The sequence below is a fragment of the Muntiacus reevesi genome, chromosome 14, assembly GCF_963930625.1.
Source record: "Muntiacus reevesi chromosome 14, mMunRee1.1, whole genome shotgun sequence".
Classification (NCBI taxonomy): domain Eukaryota; kingdom Metazoa; phylum Chordata; class Mammalia; order Artiodactyla; family Cervidae; genus Muntiacus; species Muntiacus reevesi.
Window position 1 is genome coordinate 25,070,696 of NC_089262.1, and position 5,774 is coordinate 25,076,469.

General features: G+C 39.8%; 1 pseudogene; it reads left to right on the top strand.

Annotated features, from left to right (window-relative positions):
* The first annotated feature begins 3,321 nt into the window (after positions 1-3,321).
* Positions 3,322-4,054, top strand: LOC136146407 (MAPK-interacting and spindle-stabilizing protein-like pseudogene; annotated as a pseudogene).
* Positions 4,055-5,774: the final 1,720 nt, after the last annotated feature.

The window sequence follows — 5,774 nt, forward strand, 5'->3', positions numbered from 1 at the left end:
AAGCCTGGAGGGCTACAGTCCATGGGGTTGCAAAGAGTTGGACATGACAGAATGACTAACACTTCACATCACTGCATATTCTATTAATTTTAATTTTTTTTTTAAATAATTTTACCCCCTAAATAGCTGACAAGCCTGTCTACCTTTTCCATTTCTCACTGTCAGTATCATGTTTCTGTTGTTCAGTCAGTAAATCATTCATGATTCTTTGCAACCCCATGAACTGAAGTATGCCAGGCTTCCCTGTCTTTCACTATCTCCCAGGGTTTGCTCAAACTCATCTCCATTGATTCAGTGGTGGCATTCAACCATCTCATCCTCTGTTGCCCCCTTCTCCTCTTGCCCTCAATTTTTCCCAGCATCTGGGTCTTCTCCAATAAGTTCTCTCTTTGCATCAGGAGGACAAATAATTGGAGCTTGAGCTTCAGCATCAGTCCTTCCAGTGAATATTCAGGTTTAATTTCCCTTAGGATTGACTGATCTCCAGTCAGTGCTGTTGAAGGGCTCTCAAGAGACTTCTCCAGCACCACAATTTGAAAGTATCAATTTTTCGTCCCTCAGAATTCTAACAACTGTACATGACTACTGGAAAAACCATAAATTCAATCTTACAGACCTTTGCCAGCAAAGTGATGTCTCTACTTTTTAAAACTCTGTCTAGGTTTGTCGTAGCTTTTCTTCCAAGGACTCTTTTAATTTTGTGGCTGCAATCACCATCCGCAGTGATTTTGAAGCCCAATAAAATAAAATCTGCCACTGTTTCCAGTTTTCCCCAATCTATTTGCCATGAAGTGATGGAACTAGAAGCCATGATCTTTATTTTTTGAATGGTGACTTTTAAGCCAGTTATATATATCAAACTATAGTTTATTTCTTGGATTATTAGCACATATTCTTAAACAGTTTTCCCTTTCTCTGTTTTGTGTCCATCCATTCATGTTTTACACTGCAGATATTGTGGTCTTCTAAAATGCATTTGTGATTCCTTATTTCTCTCAGTGTTGTGTAAACTTAATGACAGAATCATCAGTATCCTAGAGAGTAGTTCCTTTTACATGTTTGTTTGGTCTGACCACTCTGCTGGAGAAGGGATAGGCTACTCACTCCAGTATTCTTGGGCTTCCCTTGTGGCTCAGCTGGTAAAGAATTCGCCTGCAGTGTGGGAGACCTGAGTTCAATCCCTGGGTTGGGAAGATCCCCTGGAGAAGGGAAAGGCTACCTACTCCAGTATTCTGGCCTGGAGAATTCCATGAGCTATATAGTCCTTGGGGTCACAAAGAGTCGGACATGACTGAGCTACTTTCACTTCACTTGGTCCTACCACACCCTTATTCACAGTCCATGTTCAAGCTGTGAAGGACATCTTCCACATTCTTAATATAACAAACCTGTAATACATTTTACTTTTACATACCCTTTTTCTTCTGGAAGACATCCAAAAAAACTGATGCTTTTACTTACACGGAACTTTGTATTTATCACATGAACTATCCTTCATAACATCAATTCTGGCCACTTATTTGTGCTTCTCTCTTCTATTTAATTCATTGGATATTGGTGGCCTGTATATTCCAATTAATATTATGTCTGCAGCATCTCTCACATCTGTATATGACTACTGGAAAAACCATAGCTTTGACTCTACAGACATTTGCTGGCAAAGTGATGTCTCTGTTTTTTTAATATGCTGCCTAATTTTGTCAAAGCTTTCCTTGCAAGGAGAAAGGATCTTTTAATTTCACAGGAATAGTTATGAGAATTGGACTGTAAAGAAGGCTGTGCACTGAAGAATTGATGCTTTCAGATTGTGGTGCTGGAGAAGACTCTTGAGAGTGCTTTGGACGACAAAGAGATCAAACCAGTCAATCCTAAAGGAAATCATCTCTGAATAGTCATTGGAAGGAGTGTCTAAAGCTGAAGCTCCAACACTTTGGCCACCTGATGTGAAGAGTTGAATCATTGGAAAAGACTCTGATGCTGGGAAAGATTGAAGGCAGGTGGAGAAGGGGAGAACAGGATGAGTTGGTTGATTAGCATTGTTGACTCAATGGACATGAGCTTGATTTAACTTTGGGAATTGGTGAAGGACAGGGAAGCCTGGCGTGCTGTAGTCCATGGGGTTGCAGAGTCAGACATGACTTAGTGACTGTACATCTGTAACGTCTAACCTAGAGTTGGATGTAACTTAGGTAGGCAACATATATCAAGTATTACCTAAGGAAATATATCTCAAAATTAAATATATACTAAAGAAATTATAAGAATCATATATGTATATATGTATCTACAAGTACATGAATATTTAGGAGCTGATTGTATTTTGAAGATAAAGAAATCGTTTCCAGCCAAGATGTTAATAAAATAAAGTAATTTATTTTATTTTGCTGCAAACTATCAAAAATGATTTTTATTTTATTTACTGAAAATATTACATAGCAGCTACCTATCAAGAAGTTACAATAAAAACTCAGATTAATCACTAAAATAAATTTAAAAAACTTCATCTACACAATTCAGTGTTAGCACTACTTAATCATCTTACAAATGCAATTTCAAAGCTTTATTTTTGTCTACAAGTTTTGTTTTTCTGCTTGACATGTATCATTCTTATGTGAAAAAGCTAATATTTATCCACCAGAGCTAACTTTAGTGCATTGTTTAACTCTATGTATCCTTCAGGTACAGTTATAGAGTTTGTTTATTAATTTCCAGAAAGTAGGGTAGGGGGCAATATGACAATTTTAAAACAATGTCTATAATTATATTTCCCTGGGATTAGAATATTGTTTTCTGAAACATAATCATTTCCTCATAAAATATGACTTTAAGAGTAATAAAAATCTTATTTTCTTCAGCCATGCAATTAAAATTAAAATGTTTTTACCAAACACCATTATGTTCTCTGAAACTTATAGACCCTGCAGTTGATTTTTAAAAGTGTAAGCTTGCTTTGACAATGATGATTCCAATATTAGCCATACAATAGGGTTTGAGATCAAGAAAATGTAGTATACAGCAGTGACATAGTCTATAAGTGAGAAAAACTCACCTACATTGCCACATCAACGTTAGCTTTTTTCATGCAAAATAGTAAAATTCTTATAATAGCAATAAAATTAAATCTATTCATTTACTTACACATGTTTAAAGGAGGAGCTGCCTGCCGCTGATGCTACTGGTGATGTTACCTACCCGCCCCAGGAATGCCCCCAACCCCATCACCCCTCTATTGGAGGCACAGCTGCCACAGTTTTACAGCACCCAGTTCCCTGGGAGCCATTGCTTTTAGATCTTGCTGCAGGTTCAGATCCTGCTGGGAAAATGGCTCATGAATTTTCTTTGACTGATGCACTGCCTGAACCTACCCTGCCAAAACCTCTGCTGTGAGTAGTACAGAACCTGGCCAAACTTCTCAAGGCCGGCTAGGTTCCAACACTTGGAATAACCCAAGTACTCCACTTTCTATGTGTCTGGACTCCGCCACGTGTAACACCCTCCACTTTGCATTTTGGACCCACACCAACAGAATGTCTTCTTCTGTGCCTCCCACCAGACCACCTCCTGGACCTGGGACATCCCTTCCTCCTTCTGGACCATCACACCCCAACCTGGGGGTCCTTATCCAGCTCTAACTGTGCCACGCCCTGGCTTAACAGGGCCATAATCTTCGTGGACTTGTGCCTTTTCAAGAGCTGCCAAGACAATACGGTGCACACACAGTTCCAACTGCAGATGGTCCCTTAGGTCCATGGGGAACTGTGTATTCTGGACTGTGGGCACTGGGAATGGGAGGGCAGGATCCTGCCCCTAATATGCCACATCCATCTCCAGGGCCATACTCTGATCCTCCTCCTCCCACGCACCGGAGGCAGCACAACTTATTCCATGGGGCACTGTTCCACCAGGAGCCAGGGGACCACCAGTGTCATACCCTGCCCTTTCAGGATCGTATCCCTCATCAGGACTCTATCCCACTCCCTATAATCCTTTCCTAGTGACTTCAGGACCTTCTGGTGCCACTCAGATACCTGGTGGTGCGCATGTGAATGTTTAATTCATTTAACATGCATTAATGTTCCCACAGGACTTCCCTGTGGCTCAGACAGTAAAGAATTCACTTGCAATGTGGGAGACCTGGGTTCCGTCCTTAGGCTGGGAAGATCCCCTGGAGAAGTGAACGTGCTACCCACTCCAGTATTCTGGCCTGGAGAATCCCCACGGACAGAGGAGCCTGGTGGGCTACAGTCCATGAAGTCACAAAGAGTCGGACACAACTGAGTGACTTTCACACACACACACAATATTCCCACAAGCACAACTGAAATATTGTTTCCAGTTTGGGATGGAAGATCTAAACAACAAAAATCTTTAAAAAAAAAAAAAAAGATGTGTGTTTATAAAATAAGAGTAAATTTCAAACTTCAGGCAAATTTAGGTAAAGCATTTAAAAGGATGAAAACAAAAATATTCCTTGGATTAAAACAAAAAGAAATCCCCGAAGATCCCCAAAGACTTTGTAATATGGTAAGCAGTATCCTCAACAACATCTTTGAGGTAAACTCAGAGATGTGTTTCACTGGACTTTTTTTTTTTTTTTTTGAACATTTCTCAGTAAGGTTTTACAGAACCACAACAAAAGCACAAAGTTCAATAAAAATAATTTCTGCCACTCTGTTTTTTTTTTTTTTTTTTTGAACATTTCTCAGTAAAGTTTTACAGAACCACAACAAAGCACAAAGTTCAATAAAAATAATTTCTGCCACTCTGACTACATATAGAGGTAGATTTTTAGAGAATCCATGGCTCTGAATGTGTAACGTTGTCCATCTTTCATGCAATTGTCCAAATGTTTCTCAGGCAAGATTTTGTTAGATCTTTAGCAGTTAGATCTCAAGATTATACTACTCTTCTGCATCGCCAACTATGTGTAATGTGTGTTTTACTGCCGGCCAATCTGTAGTGAGGCTGACATCACAGTTGAGGACACTGTCTTGAGCAGGGCCAGAGTCTCCTTAGGGAAAAAATCCATTTTTTCTTAAAGAAGTACTGCTATATGACCCAGCAATCCCACTCCTGGGCATACACACCAAGGAAACTAGATCTGAAAGAGACACGTGCACCCCAAACAAGAAACATTTGTTTAAAACTCTGGCCTAATAAAATTAAATAACTATACATGTATGAAAATGTATTTCTAGTGTTCATCGCAGCACTGTTTATAATAGCCAGGACATGGAAGCAACCTAGATGCCCATCAGCAGATGAATGGATAAGGAAGCTGTGGTACATATACACCATGGAATATTAGCCATTAAAAAAAATTCATCTGAATCAGTTCTAATGAGATGGATGAAACTGGAGCCCATTATACAGAGTGAAGTAAGCCAGAAAGATAAAGACCAATACAGTATACTAACACATATACATGGAATTTAGAAAGATGGTAATGATAACCCTATATGTAAAACAGAAAAAGAGACACAGATGTACAGAACAGACTTTGGGACTCTGTGGGAGAAGGCGAGGGTGGGATGTTCAGAGAGAACAGCATTGAAACAAGTATACTATCAAGGGTGAAACAGATCACCAGCCCAGGTTGGATGCATGAGACAAGTGCTCAGGGCTGGTGCACTGGGAAGACCCAGAGGGATGGGGTGGGGAGGGAGGTGGGAGGGGGGATCGGGATGGGAACACATGTAAATCCATGGCTGATTCATGTCAATGTATGGCAAAAACCACTACAATATTGTAAAGTAATTAGCTTTCAACTGATA